The sequence below is a fragment of the Ziziphus jujuba genome, chromosome 8 (genome assembly GCF_031755915.1).
Source record: "Ziziphus jujuba cultivar Dongzao chromosome 8, ASM3175591v1".
Taxonomy (NCBI): domain Eukaryota; kingdom Viridiplantae; phylum Streptophyta; class Magnoliopsida; order Rosales; family Rhamnaceae; genus Ziziphus; species Ziziphus jujuba.
The window spans coordinates 4,176,650-4,193,823 of record NC_083386.1 but is presented as its reverse complement, the minus strand read 5'-3'; the positions used below and the strand labels follow the sequence as shown (position 1 = coordinate 4,193,823).

General features: G+C 34.3%; 1 long non-coding RNA gene across 1 annotated transcript in view; it reads right to left on the bottom strand.

Moving 5' to 3' along the window:
• Positions 1-501: 501 nt before the first annotated feature.
• Positions 502-17,174, bottom strand: part of LOC132805119 (uncharacterized) — a 283,618-nt gene continuing 266,945 nt past the window's right edge. Inside the window, exon 3 of the long non-coding RNA XR_009640461.1 lies at positions 502-591. This is a non-coding gene — a long non-coding RNA (uncharacterized LOC132805119). The remainder of the gene's footprint in view (positions 592-17,174) is intronic.

Below are 17,174 nucleotides of genomic sequence, written 5' to 3'. Positions count from 1 at the left end.
AGAAGAGATGTAGCAAGGAGAGAGAGAGAGAGAGAGACCGACAGGAGGGAGAGAGGAAGAAAGAATAAGAAAGGAAGAAGAAAGAGTCCCCGTTGGTATTTTCCCAGGTGGGGGAGAAGAAAAGAAAAAAGAAAATAAATAAATAAATAAATATATAAAATAATATTAAACCTGCCAGGACCCGTTCAGAATTCCTCCCCGGAACCCTAGACAAGCCCTGATCCCAGGGAAATACCACCGAACCTTCCAACGGAAAATCCAGCAGCACCTCCCCTAAGGGTAGGACTAACCAAAAATTACCTGCACTGAAAACACACTTCAAAAAAACATCCCCTTATTCCTCCCACGATACTACAAATTGGTTTCACAAATTTCAGCACTTCAAAAGAAAACAGCGGCAACCCAGTGCATAAATAAAATGTGTCCAATACAGTATACAGAGCATTATACAGATACATGTGGAATTTATACAATGATAGATAAGAAGTAATACAGGATAGAGAGGAAAAAGGGAAGAATTACTTCTTGGACCTTCGGCAACGAACTGAGACGTTGGGCTCGCCCCGGACAATCAACATCTCCAACCTGAACCTAGGGGAACGAAATTTAAGAGTGTGAGATGCTAATCATCTCAGTGAGTAACCCTATCTACTGTACACCTTTAATATTAATAGTATACCAAATAAAGGGATTTAATAAATTAATACCGAACAAATAAATAAATAAATAAATAAACATTTGAAGTAATAATTTCTCTCAAAACCCTCACTATTAACTCCGTTGGAAATGTTCCCCTTTTAAAACATTTTCACAAAACACAATATTCGTACCTCCCGAAAACCAAGGGACCAAATAATTTAACAAACAACAAATTAATAAATAAATAAATACCCCAAATATAAATAAACTGCAATAATTTATAATAAATAATTTTGTACTCTTTGGGGTTTGAAACTTTATTTGAAAATTACACTTGACGCACCACATCATATACCAGTGATGCCCTCCGATACCCAGCGTCCTGAGCACCGACTAGCGGGGAGGTTAAAGAGAAAAACTTGCAAACGGCACTTCGGCGTCCCGATAGTACCGCTGCTGAAACCATCATCCCGGCCAAGGAGGGGGGCGGCTGTGCGCAATAACAAACTTGTCTGCCCACGGTCCAATGGCAACTCACGAGTGAAATAATAATATTTGCGCGGTGAACCACATATACATATACCAGAGAACCAATACTGTGTGAATGCGTCTAAAATAATTATTAAACCAACTGTACCGTTTTCCAAAATTACCGTGGAAAATATACCAATTTTTCACACTTACCATCCCACATATTTTTATTTAACAAACTGGTATGAAAACATCGATAACAAATAAAACCATAACTTTTCTCGTAATACGAGATTCAACAATTGAAATACCGCGGGCATAATTTATAAAATTAAACCACCAACTTAAATAAATATTTTCATAAAATATTTAACCCAATTATGCCCGAAATTAATATAAAATCCAAACACAACGAATTACTGAAAATACTTGCTCATGTGTAATAAATACCATTTAAACCACAATAAAATAATACTCGGGAGATTCTTAGTAACCCAAAATTCCGTTTAGTATCAATGGGTAAAAATATATAAAATAATATTTTTTCCCGACTACTTTAAGGGGGATGTATTCAATTTAGAATTTGAAGGAGTTTAAAAGTCTTTTAAAGTTTTGAGGTATTCGATTTAGATTTTAAAAGAGTCCATACAAATCTAATGATATTCAATTCAGATTTTGATGGATTTTATAAAAGTCCATTAAAATCTAGATGTATTCAATTAAGACTTTATAGAATTCTTTTAAAATCTGGTGGTATTCAAAAAGTCATTGATTTTAAAAGACTTTAAAAAATGATGGATTTTAATGGATTTGAAAGGATTTTAACAGGGAAATTGTGAACAAAATTGTCAATATGAAATCCACCTTTAAATCCAAAGATTTCATTGGATTCTTACAAAATCTTTATGGAGTCTGTAGAATTCCATAACAATCCATCAAATCTTTTAAAGTCTATAATTTATTTTAAATCCATCAAACTCTAAATTGAATACATCCCTCTAAATTCCACCACATGAGCATAATTTCAGATACCAATTTAACAGCAATTAAATATAATTAATTATCCCAAAATATTTATTAAAGGTGGGTCACTCACCTGAAGCACGCAATTAAACCATGATCCACCATGGGATCAATTCCACGACTTACCGGTGCTCCTAGAACACAATTCACACACAGTCAAATAAATTAATATTTTAATCGGATAAATAATACCCGGTACACGGGGGGGTCAAACACAAACATTATCCAAAATAGTCGAATAATATACCGAATCAAAGCTTGAGCGACGAAGATTACAAATCCGGTCTTCATCGACCCCAATTCCGCCGGAGGTGGCCGGAATTTGGCCGGAAAGCTTCGGCCGGATTTAAACTTAAGGGATCTCTCAAACGGTGGGGATTTTGGGCAATCTAACCCCGGAAATGGACTCAGAAGGGTCAAAAATGGTGGAATAGAGGTATGGGTCGGCTAGGTTGGTCGGAAACGGCGAGAATCGCCGGAAAATTTCAAGTCACCGCCGCGGACTTCACCGGCCCCGATCTGGGCTTCACCGGTGGCTGGCGCGTGTGGCATTTCGGAGACTGAAATCTGGCCAAACGGTCTGTAACACCCCGTCCCAAATCGCACCGGAATCCGTGCACGTTGACTGAGGTTGACCGTTGACCGAGTGGGTCAAAAGTTGACTTTTCGTTCCAGTTGGAACTTCGAGTTGACCAGGGGACCGTGGAGAAGTACACAATGCCCTGAGTTCGTAGACTGGTAGCACGTCGAAAACGGAGCTACGGTTTGAAAGTTATGAGCAAAACAAGTTGCGGTCCAAACTGTCCAAGGGGTGCCGAAGTTGACTTTTTATTTATGGGGAAATGAGCTTTGACTCGTGTATGGTTGTGAAGTGCTCGGCGATACGAGTTCACATACTAGCGGCACGCTCAAAACGGACATCCAGTTAAAAAGTTATGGACGTTTAAAGTTTACCGGATACCGTAATATTTTAATGTTTTTGGGTCGATGAACAGTAAAGTGCCACGTGTCAGTTCCTAATTGGTCCACGTGGCATGAACAGTGTCTCACAGTGGCATATATTGGATAAAATTCTCGGGGAAGAGAGAGAAAGAGAGAGAGGAGAGAGAAAGAGAGAGAGAGTCCGCCGGCCGCCGAAATTTTTCAACTGTTCCGGCCGACCTACAGTACACGCACCGGCCAGAAAGTTTCCCCTCCCCATTTCCGGCAAAACCTACAAGTTTCACGGCGATCGGCCGCCAGACGCGCCCGAATCGGACGTCCGAAGATCGGCGGCGAGTTTTTCCCCTCCACCGCCGGCCACCGCAGATCGGCCCACTTTCGGCCATTTTCTGGCCACACGCGCCAGTCACCCTTGATCCTCTCCTCAAGTCCGGCCGACCCACCAAAAATCACGGCCATCGGACCACCGACGCGCCGGGATCAGAGCGTTTTCCGGCGAGGGGCCGGAAAACTTCAAACCGTGATTTCTCCGCCGTCCGGCCTCCGTTTTGCTCACCGCCGGTCCCGTTGGATTGCTCTCCTCACGATCTACAAGTCTGCAAAAAATCACAGCCAACGGCCACCGCACGCGCCGCCGCCGGCAACGGTTGTCGGTGACCACGACGACTTGCCGGAAAGTACTGTTCCGGCGAGTACCCAGTTTTCCGGTCGGCTCCAGTCCGCTGTGTTCGACCTCCTGAACCTGAATCCAACATCCGTTTTCGCCAATTTGCGACGGTTTGGGAGAATTGTGGAGCCGAAACCCGATCCGTGATCCTCATCACGCGAGCTTCGATTCGGTATATAACTTGTAACCCTTAGATATCGTTTGGTGTTCGCTCCCCAGGTATCCATTTGGGAATTACCCGAATAAAATATTAATATTTTTGGTTGGTACACTGTGGTTGTGTAGGTGCGTATACGAGTGGCGGAGTTGATCCCGAGGAGGATCTTAGTTGATTTACGCGCTCAAGGTGAGTGACCCACATTCAAAAATTATTTTGGGCAATTAATTATGTTTATTTGGTATTTAAATTGATATTTAAATTTATGCTCATGTGGTGTGGTTTATTTGTGGTTTTATTTTGGTTTAATTTATTTATTATGCATGAGCAAAGTGTATTTCGGTAGTATTGGTACGTGATTTTCAGTATTAATTTTTCGGGCATAATTGGGTTAAATATTTTAAGAAAATATTTGGTTAAATTTTATAAATTATGCCCGCGGTATTTTTATGGTTGCATCTCGTATTTCGAGAAAATTGTGGTTTGTTGTTATCGCTGTTTCGTACCGGGTTGTTAAATAAAAATGTGTGGGATGGTAAATGTGAGAATTTAATGTATTTCCCACGGTAATTTTGGAAAACGGTACGGTTGGTTAATAATGTTTATTTTTAGACGCACTCATACAGTATTGGTGTTCTGGTGTATGGTGTATGGACACGTGGTAGCGCGCAGTTATTATGTGGTTTAGCGCGTGGTTATTACTTCACCCGTGAGTTGCCATTGGACCGTGGGCAGGCAAGGTTATTGTTGTGCACAGCGGCCCCCCTCCTTGGCCGGGTGATGGTTTTAGCAGCGGTACTGTCGAGACGCCGAAGTGACCGTTGCAGGTTTCTCTCTTTAACCCCCTGCCAGTCGGTGCTCGGGACGCTGGGTATCGGAGGGCATTACCGGTATATGGTGTGGTGCGTCGGTGTAAATTGCAAATAGTGTTTAAACCCCAAAGGTGTTCAAAAAATTATTTACTATAATTTATTATAGTTTATTTATATTTGGGGTATTTATTTATTTATTTATTTATTTGTTGTTTGTTAAATTATTTGGTCCCTTGGTTTTCGGGAAGTATTTATATCGGGTTTTGTGAAAATGTTTTAAAAGGGGAACTTTTCCAACGGAGTGAATAGTGAGGGTTTTGAGAGAAATTATTACTTCAAATGTTTATTTATTTATTTATTTATTAATTGTTGGTATTTGTTGTATTCCTTAATTGCTATTAATATTATTTTATTATCACTAAAGGTGTTCAGTAGTTAGGGTCACTCACGGAGATGATTAGCATCTCACACTCTTAAATTCCGTTCCCTTAGGTGCAAGTGGTGGTAGGCGTTCTTCCGGAGTGAACCAAGTTTTCTGCTGCTGTCGTGTTTTGAGAAGTATCTTTGTACTCTTTCATTTCAGTGTATTATTTCTTTCAGCCTTGTTGTATTTCTGTTGATTAGCACTTCTTAAAGCTCTGTATACTATTGGGATACTTATGTTTTATTTATGCACTGGACTGTTGTTGTTTTTGAGAAGTGCTGAAATTTGTGGAACAATTTGTAGTTTGCCGGAGGAATAAGGGGATGAGTATAGAAGTGTGTTTTCAGTGCAGGTAATTTGTGGTAAGTAAATCCCTTAGGGGAGGCTCTGTTGGATTTTCCATCAGAGGGTTCGGTAGGATTTCCCTGGGATCAGGGCTGTCTAGGGTTCCGGGGAAGGAATTCTGGACGGGTCCTGACACGGTCGGTCAAACAGAGAGAGGGAGAGAGTCAAAGGAGAGAGAGAGAGAGAGAAAAATTTCTGCGTGATTTTGTTTGTCTCTGTCGGGCTCGGGGAAGAAGAAGGGAAGGAAAGGAAAAGAAAGAGAAGGGTGTTTTCCCACGTGGGGAAAAAGAAAAGAAAAAGAAAAAGGAAAAGAAAAATAAAATAAAATAAAAATAATTAAATAATTAAATAATAATAAAAACAATATTATATAAAATAATAATAGAATAACATGATATTATACATGGTTGACATGTGGCACCTCACTATGGTGACACATGGTCACACTTATTTAGTCACACGTGGCACATCGTTACGCGTTTTTTAAAAAAATAATACGGTGTTTGAAAAACTCTACAGGTCCATAACTTTCAAACCACATGTCCAAATCGGACGTGCCGCTAGTCTATGGACTCGTATCAACGAGCAGTTCACAACCATGCATGAGTCAACGCTCAACTTTGCATGAACAAAAAGTCAACTCCGGCACCCCTTGGACAGGTTGGACCTCAACTTGTTTTGCTCATAACTTTCAAACCGTAGCTCCGTTTTCAACGTGCTACTAGTCTACGAACTCGTGCCAACGTGTACTTTGTAACGGTACCTCAGTCAACCTAGAATTCCAACCGGGTCAAAAAGTCAACTTTTGACTAATTCGGTCAACGGTCAACGTGCGAAAATTTCGACATGGTTCGGAACGGGGTGTTACAAAAGCAATAATATAATATAAAATAATAAAATCATGTAATATTTAATTGTCTGAAATGTGGTAATTTTTTTGTCTTGACACATGGCACTCTTTATAATGTTACATGTGGTGTCGCTGTTTACACATACTCACAGATCGATGAATAGTAATAACTGTCTTGGAAAAATTTCATGAGTGTAACACCCCATCCCAAATAATATCAGAATTTTCATCACGTTGACCGAGGTTGACCGAGTTTGATTGCCATTGATCGAGAGGGGTCAAAATTTGACTTTTTGATCCGGATGGAATTTCTCTTTGACCAGGGTATCGTTACAAAGTATGCATCGACATGAGTCCATAGACTAGTAGTACGTTGAAAACGAAGCTACCATTTGAAAGATATGGACAAAACAAGTTGAGATCCGAACTGTCCAAAGGGTGCCAAAGTTGACATTTTTTTCATGTGAAGTAGAGCTTTGATTCATATACGATTGTGAAGTACTCGTTGATATGAGTTTATAGACTAGTGGCATGCTCGAAACGGATATGTGGTTTACAAGTTATGGATCTGCAAAATTTTTTTTAATATTGTATTATTTTAATATTATTTATATATATATCGTTATTTCTATTTTCTTTTTCTTTTTCTTTTTTTCCTTTTCCCCCACGTGGGAAAATGCCCCCACAGGCTTCTTCTTCCTTTCTTCTTCTTCTTCCTTCTTCTCCTTCTCTCTTCATTTCTCCTTCCCGTCTATATCTCTCTCTCCCTGCTGCATCTCTTCCGGCCGCCGCACGGCTACACGTGCCGGACAGCATGGTGGCCCACAGTTGGACGAATCCGGGTGCCGAGTCACCAGTCGGTTGGCCGATGGATGCGTTAGGATCAATGCATCGGTGAGGTGGTGGTTGGCAGGTTTTTCGAATGCCACTGGTCTTGTGGTTGGTCTTTCCCTTAGATTTCAACCCCCTGATTCCAAAAATAACCTCCATTTGCCCAAATTCTGAGCATTTTGTGAGATAGAAGAAGGGGAAATTTGGCCGAAACCTTTTGTCCACTTTCTAACCACCTCTGGTCGAGTTGAGTCCAATGGAGATCAGTAACATATTCCTCGTCTCCTTAGCTTTCCGTCGATACCTTATTTGCGAAATTTGGATATCGTTTATGTTAAACCCCCGGGGTATCGGGTATTATTTATCCGAATAAAATATTAATTTATTTGATACTGTGCAATATTGTTATTCTAGGAGCACGTGTGAGTCATAAAATTGATCCTATGGAGGATCGTGGTTGGATTGCGTACTCAAGGTGAGTGACCCACCTTCAAACTTAATTTTGGGTGTTCAATTATATGTATTTTGTGATAATTGATTATTTGAAAATATGATGTTTCATGTGTTAATTGCTTAGAAAATTATATTTGAAATTTTGATGGCACAATTTGAATAAATTGAAATGTATATGTGCATTAAAGCATATTTTGATTTTGATAAATTATAGAAATTCATTTTATGAAAATTTGATATTTAAAGGAATTATGATTTTAACATTTGTGATTTATTGTTGAAATTATTGTGAGTTTATTTCAAGCAATAAAAATGCTTTTACATGGATTTACGAATTTTGGAATTTTTATGTGATTTAATTATATTTTGAATTTTGAAGAATTGAAGGAATATTTATTTTAAATTATTGTTAATTTCATTGATGGATTTGAAATTGATGGAATTTATGACGATGATTTATATAGGAATTGTGGAAAATTTACAGGTTTAATTGGATGGAATAAACTCTTTGGTACTTATGAAATTTTTGATATTTTGAAAATGTGTAAATTTTATGATTTTTAGATGCACCGTATACATACTAGTGTTCTGTATATATGGATATGATTAGTGCGTAGGTAGATGTGGTTAGTGTGCAGGTGGGTGTGAATAGCGTACAGGTGATTTATGGGGTTGTCCTGTGGTTGCCATCGGACGAGGGTAGGCTGCTCTTCCATGGCCGGAACACCTGTTTGCAGTGATGCGGTGGGATGCCACACGACCGTATGCCGGTTTCTCTCTTTAACCTCCTATCTGGCGTTACTTGGGATGCTGGGTACCGTTGGCGCCACTGGTATATAGTGGGTGTATCATATGGTTTTCACGACATGATTTTAGTTAAACAATATTTTAGAATTTTATTTAATTTAAAATGTTTTTAATAGTGTTTTATAAATTAAATTGTTTTGGTAGTTTAAATTGAGTTTTATTGTTAATTATTTGATTTTATTTTATTTATTTAAATATTTCTTGGATCATTTTTTTCAATGTAAATTTTGTTGTGTTTTCATATTAATTGTTTACAATACTTTATTCCCAATTTAATATTTGTCATCAGTCTTATTTTTTTATAATTATTTTTCACTAAAATTTTTGGATTATTAATTTATTGTCTTTTATTTGCAAATTATTAATTAAATATTTTCTAGATTTTTGGGGCATAAAATGTTGGGTTTTACGAAAATTTTTTAAAAAGGAAACTTTTCCAATTGAGTGAATTGTGAGGGTTTTGAGAGAAAATATTATTTTAACTACCTATTATTTATTTACTTATTTTTTATTAATCAATTAACTAAGTTATTTACCCTTTTATTTTTATTATTGTATAGTAGATTGGGTCACTTACTAAGATGATTAGCATCTCATGTTTTTAAATTCCGTTCCCTTAGGCCTAGGTTAGTCGACGTTGATCGTCCAGGAGTGAGCTCGACGTCTTGGTTCGTTGTCGAAAGTCCAGGAGGCTTTTCCTTTCCTTTCTATCTTGCATTATTTCTTTTTATCTTGTATTATATTAAATTTCATATTCAATTATACTGATAACATTCTGTATACTATTTGGACGATTATTTATTTAATTATGGACTGGTTCCCTGTCATTTATTTGAAGTCCTGCAAACTTGTAGAAGTAAATTATAGTAAGGTGAGAGGAATAAGGTGGTGTATTTAGAAGTGTGTTTTCAATGCAGGGAAATTGTGGTAAGTCCAACCCTTAGGGAAGGTCCTGTCGGATTTTTCATTGGAGGGTTCGGTAGGGTTTTCTTATGATTAGGATTTGTTTAGGGTTCCGGTGAGGAATTTGGACGGGTCCTAACAACAGGTCTGTAACTTTCCAACCACATGTACAAATCATACGTGCCGCTAGTCTACGAACTCGTATCGATGAGTACTTCACAACCATACATAAGTCAAAGCTCAATTTTATAAGAATAAATACTCAACTCTAACACCTCGGACAGTTTGGACCTCAACTTATTTTACTCATAACTTTTAAACCGTAGATCCGTTTTCGACGTGCTACTAGTCTATGTACTCGGATCGATGCGTACTTCGCAATGGTGCATTGGTCAACCTAGAATTCTTACTGAATCAAATAGTCAAAGTTTGATTGTTCTCGGTCAACGATCAACTTTGGTCAACTTGAGAAATTTCCGATATACTTCGGAACAGGGTGTTACATGCCTGATGTCACCAGCAGGCATTTTCCATGAGTTTTATGAAATTAATAATATATAACTAACAACATTATTTGAACATTGTTTCATTTCATTTTTAGCTAGTGTGTATGTCTAATTCTGCGAAACTTATTAGAAACAATTGAAGAATTGGACTAAAATAAAAAAATAAAAAAAAAAGTTCAAAAAGGCAATATGTTACTTTTTTAAGCTTAAAGTGTAAAGTGCAAAATGTGTAATGTTTTAAGAAGCTAAATATTTTTAGCCTTAAAGAAAACGAAACACAAAGCCTGTGTTTGAAGTAATATCTTGGCTAAAATCTGTATGCAGAATCAACTTCGAGATTTCTACTATTAAAACACACCAATTATTTTATGTAACAACCTGATATTGGCTGGTAAGTGATACCCACATTGCGTATATGTGCTATTCTCAACTCTTTACATGTAGAATTTACCCAAAAAAACTCTCTACCTGTAGAAGCTACTTAACAATTTAGTTTCCAAAAGTTAAGAAATTATACACAACAGAACGGTATGGTTAAATAAGAACTTTGATTTTTGGACTCTAATTAGTAATTTTGACTGTATAAAAGGTTAATTACTGTTTAGTTGAAAGTATACAAAAACAGAGCTTTTTCTTCTTCATTTTCTTTGATTTCTTGTTTCTTTGATGCATCATACTTTTGATTTTTCATCATAAGTGGAACCAAATTAAGCTACAAATTGGATGTCCCTTTATATATGGTTCATGTGTTTATTTCGTACTTGTTTATATGTGTTTTTTTCTCGTAGCAAGTACTAAATCATGATGTCCCTAAATTATGTATAAAAGACAATGTTCTGCTTTCCTTCATTTATAGAGTAATAGAAATACACAACAACACTGAATCCATGATCTTCGTACTGCCACTTTAGCGCTAACAGAAAAAATTAAACATGAGTTGGGTTGATTTTTAATACTAGAAATATATATAAATAGATCATATAAAGGATCTAAATGTGTTTTTGATTGATAGAAGCCCACTCATTGGAACTTTGAAGTCACAAGAAAGATGCAAACTGCAGAAAGGTTTACAAGTTCAAATACGTAAAATGATTTCAACAACTTCCAGCGACAACAACTAAGTTGTGGCCTCAATTTTTGCACATAAAACTAGTACAACACCTTAAGTTGTGCATTCCATTCTTACACAGAAAAGCAACGCAACAACGAAGTTGTGCACTCAACACTGAAAACAGAGCTCATGAAGATTATTCTAAAAATAAATAAAAAGTTACCCACCAAGATCAAAACCACACTAGATAGTGCACAACAACTAAGTTATGCAGTAATTAAGTGCAATTTTTCTTTTCTTTTCTGTTTTTTTTTTTTATTCCATTGAATGCCCATGAAAAAAAAAACTACCTAGTTCTGTGCTTTGGGTGCATATTTGAAGACTAAACCAGTGCCTCCGAATTTCTCTTTCATGAGCTTCTCCATTTTTTCTATCATGGAAGGTGAAAGATGATTGACATAATCTCCAACCTCACCTTTCCTGAAATAGGCACGAGCTGACGGTCCAGCGCCAAAAAGACCTTGAGCATTTTCATTGACCTCCAAATTCTTCAAATTCTCAAAGCTACACAGCCTCACAATTTCCTCCACAACACCCTGTTCTTCTTCCTCAGCAGTAAATGGAAATCCCAAGAACTTAGCCAAAATCTTGCACTGAGAGACTATATCCTCCTTCATATCCTCATACTTAATGAACAACACCTTTTCTGGCTTTTCCAAGCTCACTTTCCAATACCCCAAAATGCTATCCCAAAAGGGTCCAAAACCATGAGCACCACTACAAAACTTCTCAAAGCTCTCATCCATTTGAGCTTGCTCATCATGTCTATGAGAACGAAGGAAATGCCACAAAGAGATCAAGTTGTCCATTGGGTTTCTACAAACGTAGACAATCTTGCACTCCGAGTTTTTGATGGATTGCGGGAGTGAATCATAATGGCAGTGAGAGGAAAACATTCTGGGTTGAGGAAGCTGATCAAGGTCTTTAGGGAGATTCCCATTTTGGTAATGATCAAACTCAAGGAAATACATGAGCTTGTGAGGATGGGTGTTTAGAACCGGAGTGTTTTCGAAAGTGAAACGGTGTCGATTTACGATGGAAAAGATAAGGGCTTTCAACCAAGTTGTGCCGGATTTTGGAAGAGAGGCTAAGAGAATGTCATTGTCTTTGGCTTGGAAATGGAAATTAGAAGCAAGCAAGCCACGGATAGCATAGAATGGAACCCAACAGCCCTCGTAAAGATACAAGGGAGTTCCATCGCTTTTGATCTCCGCAGGAAGAGTTTGAAGCAATTCCTCAACCTTTTTCTTGATCTCTTCCTCTTCTTTCAGTGAAGAGGTTGATGAAATTGTGGAGTTTTCGTTCACCATTTTTTTTTTTTTTGTTTAAGAACAACTTGGAAACCAGGATAGATATGGAAAATGGACACTGTTTATTGGTTTGTTTCCTTTTTGGCTCATCTCTCTTTGTGATAATTTATATAGAAGGATAGTTTTCATTTTTTATTCTCCATGCTTTTCATGCGAATGGGATATGTACAAGAATACCATATATAATATTCAATATGCATGTGGTTTAGAAATATAATGACATTTGGTTGACACTTGACGATCATATATATATATATATATATAATATTATATTAATATTATTGTGTCATCAAAGATTTTGATCAGGTGACTGCAAACCGAGGATTTTACTTGGAAAGTTTAGAAGTTTGAATTGGAGTAGTTTTTGTTGAAAGAGAAGATACTCATTGGAAAAAATATTAGAAGAAGAGAGAGAATTGGATTTTCATGAAGAAATTATTAAGTTGGTTTACTCCTTAATAACTTGGATATTTTTTGCACAAATTCATAAACCATAAACCACTGATTATTTAGTTGGAGAAATAGAGAAAAAGGAAATAGAAAATGGTCTGTCATAAGAGAGAATCATCAGAATCCGACTCTTAACGACAATTCTAATAAATCAAACCTTGTGATTGAATAAAATTTCACATTGGGTAGTCAAGTTATTATAAAGTTTTTAGAGAAGTTCTAGTTGCACTACTAAATAAATTTTATATAATTTCATTGTAAATTTATATTTTTATCCCATTGAAAATTATCATTAAAAATATTTACAAATTAAACATATTTGTGTTCAGAAATATAAAATTGAACATTTTAAATTTATTTAAAAGTATGTTACTAAATATTTTTACATATGAATATCTAAAATGCATTTAGAAATATACAACTAAATATTTCAAATGCATTAAAAAATACTTGATTGAACATTTTCAGATTCGAACATTTCAAATATATTCAGAAGAATACTACCGAACATTTTTATAGACGTTCATAATTTTGAAACCAAACATTCCAAATAATATATTTTTTCATTGCCCAAAATATTATAACTGAAAATTTTTTTTTATAAAATTTCCATAAATATCAGTTTTATTCAAAAATATTATAAAAAATTTTCGTACATTTGATTTGTAAACGATTTGTGAATATATATATATATATATATATATTTGCATACGTTAAACAAAAACAAAAGAAGACAAAAATAGAATTACAGAATTTAAGTATATGGTCCATAAAAAAGATGCACCGCACACATTGAAGCCCACACGAAGAAAGAGGGTTAAAATGTATAAAAATCCAACTTTTACAAACTTTAGCTTTTGAGAGAAAGTTTTACTTCATATGTAATTTTGGTAATTCAAGTACGGATAGCATGGCCCATGGTCTTAAGAAGGTTTGGCGTAGATGGGAAGAGTTTGTTGAGTTGACAAAAGAGTTTGAAACATATATTATTATATATAGAGAAAATAACGAAATTGAAATTTTTTTTTTCCTATGAATTACAAGAGTAATCAATGTGAATTGCAGATCTTATCTATGATTTTTTTTTTTTTCGGTGATCAATAGCGACAATTCAATAACGTATAGATTATTTGCAAGGCGATGATAAAAGGTCTGCACAATATATTTATATATATATATATATATATTTTTTCTCTTTGTGTATGATGATATTGTACTGCCGTAGTTAGCAAGTGAAAAAAAAAATTTGAAATTATTTATTGCAAAAAGATATTCGTTTTTTCATTTGTTTAATATGTGTTTTAAATTTTTTAACATTGTATAAAAGAATTTTTAAAAATTAATATTTTCACTCCCACGTATATTTGACCTCATTTCTAATTTGACTGCGTGATTCAAGTTAATAGATTAAAAAAAAGAAAAAAGTATTACATCTCACAGTTTAACATTTTGGAATTCAACATTTTGGACAGTATCCGCCTCATAGAATTATGTAATTTAAGTATATGGTCCACAAAAAAGATGCACCACACACATTGAAGCCCATACCAAGAAAGAGTGTTAAAATGTAATTTTGGTAATTCATGTACTAATTTGGATAACATGGCCCATGGTCTTAAGAAGGTTTGGTCTTAAGTGTGAAGAGTTTATTAAGGGAGTTAACAAAAAAAAAATTGAAAAATATCTATTGTTATTGTGTGTGTATATATATATATATAGAAAGATTAAATTTTGATTTAGTAGACAGAACTATTATACAGACTAAATAGTCTCCTAAATTATAACTATATATAATTATTGAACAACATTGAACATTTTATATTAACTAATTAATATTTTATTAAATATAATTTAGAATGAAATATTTTATGAATTAATAATTATATGTAATGGATGGCATTTGTCCAACAATATAAGATGCTTTTTTTTTTTGTTTCCTCTCTCTTTTGGTGAATAAACAATATAAAAGATGCTTGATAACTTCCAACAAAATATTATTATTATATGTAACTGTTTAGGATCCAATAGATCCACTAAATTTAATGGTGTATTGATGTTATACCATAGAGATTTTTTGATACGTACACAAGTGGACAAAAGTATAATATACGTACGAGGCCAGCACATTAGATAGACTGTCCAGTATTTTATCCAGGACTTGTGGTGTTAGGTTTCAATAGGCTTTTTCTTGGATGAATTATCAGGTCTCAATAATAAATAACGCAAGTAGTGAAGCGTACACTTGGTCTACTTTCACGATTGCAGGAACTGCTACAAATGCAAAATTAATTAATTGATTAATTAACTTCTTATAGGAAAAAGTTTTTTGTACGTAATCATTTATAGGATAATATAATATAATGATTATTATATAAATGGTAATTGATCATATGCATATGCTTGTCCGTCCAAACTGCCCTTTAGGACACCATTCGACAATATACTTAAATTAAATATAAATAAATGTGATCCACGCGGACCACATATAATAGGATATCTAAAATAATGAAATTGATTTTTTATTTTTTTTTTCTTATGAATTCTAAGAGTAATCAATGTGAATTGCAGATCTCATCTATGATTTTATTTTATTTTATTTTTATTTTTATTTTTTCCCTATGATCAATAGCGACAAGTCAATAGACGTATAGATAATAGTTGCAGGGGCCATGTTAAAAGGAATGCACAATCTTTTTTATTTTTTATTTTTATTTTCTCTTTGTGTAGAATGATATCGTACTGCAGGTAGTTATCAAGAGAAAAAAATAATTGAAATTATTTATTTTTTTCAAAAATACTCGTTTTTTTCATTTGTTTAATATGTGTTTTAATTTATTTTTTTTAAACGTGTATTTCTTTTATACATATGAAACTCAAATGGAAAATAATTTTTTTTTTTGGGTCAAAAATATGTATATACGCATATTATATACGTACTACAAGATAAATTTTAACAACTATATTCTTCGAAGGAAATATTTTTTAAGAAAAAGTCACAATAGAAATAGTTTGATTCTTTTATTCCGTAAGGCTCCACAGTTCAAGAAATAGTTGATCTTTTCAAAAAAATAAATAAATAGATAAACTTTTGGATCTCTCTTTGTTTTAGGCATTTATAGTTTTGGATCTGGGTAAAAAGATATATGGGAAATAAGATGCTTTCTAGTAATAGAGTTTTGTCAACAATTATTTAATTTTCAGTCTTTAAGAAACACAAAACGCGAAGCTAATAAAATAATTTTAATCTCATTTAAATTAGAAAGTTTAAAATTAATGATTCGTTGATATCAATTTGACCATTGAAGTCTTTTATTTAAAAAAAAAAAAAGATTTTATTGATGAAACCATTGAAATTCTTTAATTGAAACGACCCAGACATCATGAACTAGTAGCTTGATCTCCACCTCATCAGATATTATTCTTATTCTCAATTAACGACGAAATTGTCTAGATAGAATAAATATAATAAACTAATTATAATCAATCCATTGTTCACCAAAAACATTTCTCTTTTTTTTCTTTTTCAACCTTTTTATTACTAGTAATTTATTTCCAAGCTAATTGACAAATTAGATAGGAGTAGAAAATTTTGATGCGAAAATCTGTGTAACCCACTTGAAGTCTGCATTAAAATACTGGAATATATAAGCTGTATATTCCTGATTCCAAGTGTTTCATAAATATAATGTATATCATTAATAAATTAAATAATTTTTCTTATAAAATTGATCACGATAGCTTATATATGTTAGATTTTGATTATTTGAATATTTATTAATAATGGGGCCATTTGCATGTACTAAAATATTTGGCAACTAAATTGGATACAAACAAACAAATATTATTTATTAATTTATCAACAATACTCTAATTTGGCAACTAAATTGGATACAAACAAACAAATATTATTTATTAATTTATCAACAATACTCTACTTCAGCTTGATGTAGATATTAACTAGAATAGTCGTGTACTGTTGAACCTTTTTTATTATTATAATATTGGATTTTTTTTTTTTCCAATTCTTTCTTCTAATCTTTTTGGCTAAGAAAAGAAGCATACTATACGTAATTAATTAGGCACTTTATTGAAACCAGGGGCCTCCTCAATTTTAAAGTACTCTAGAGGACAGACAAGGGAAATCAACAATTAATGTGAAAAAAACAATATGCTAAATGATTAGCATAATCTCCAACCTCACCTTTTCTATAAAGGTCAGTAACAGGAATGCTTAGAAATTTTGCTTCCTCCATTTTTTTCAGCTCAAGATATATACTTCAAGTTTCAAAAGCCGCAAAGCCTTAACATTTCTTTAATTAACCCTTCTTCTTTCTTAATTGTAAATGGGAAACCCAAAAACGTTGCTAATCTTTTCAATTGAAAGATTGTATTTTTACTTCAAATCTTCATTAGTCATAAACATAACATTTTCTTACTTCTCTAAATTACTAGCTACCCCCAATACCCCAAAGT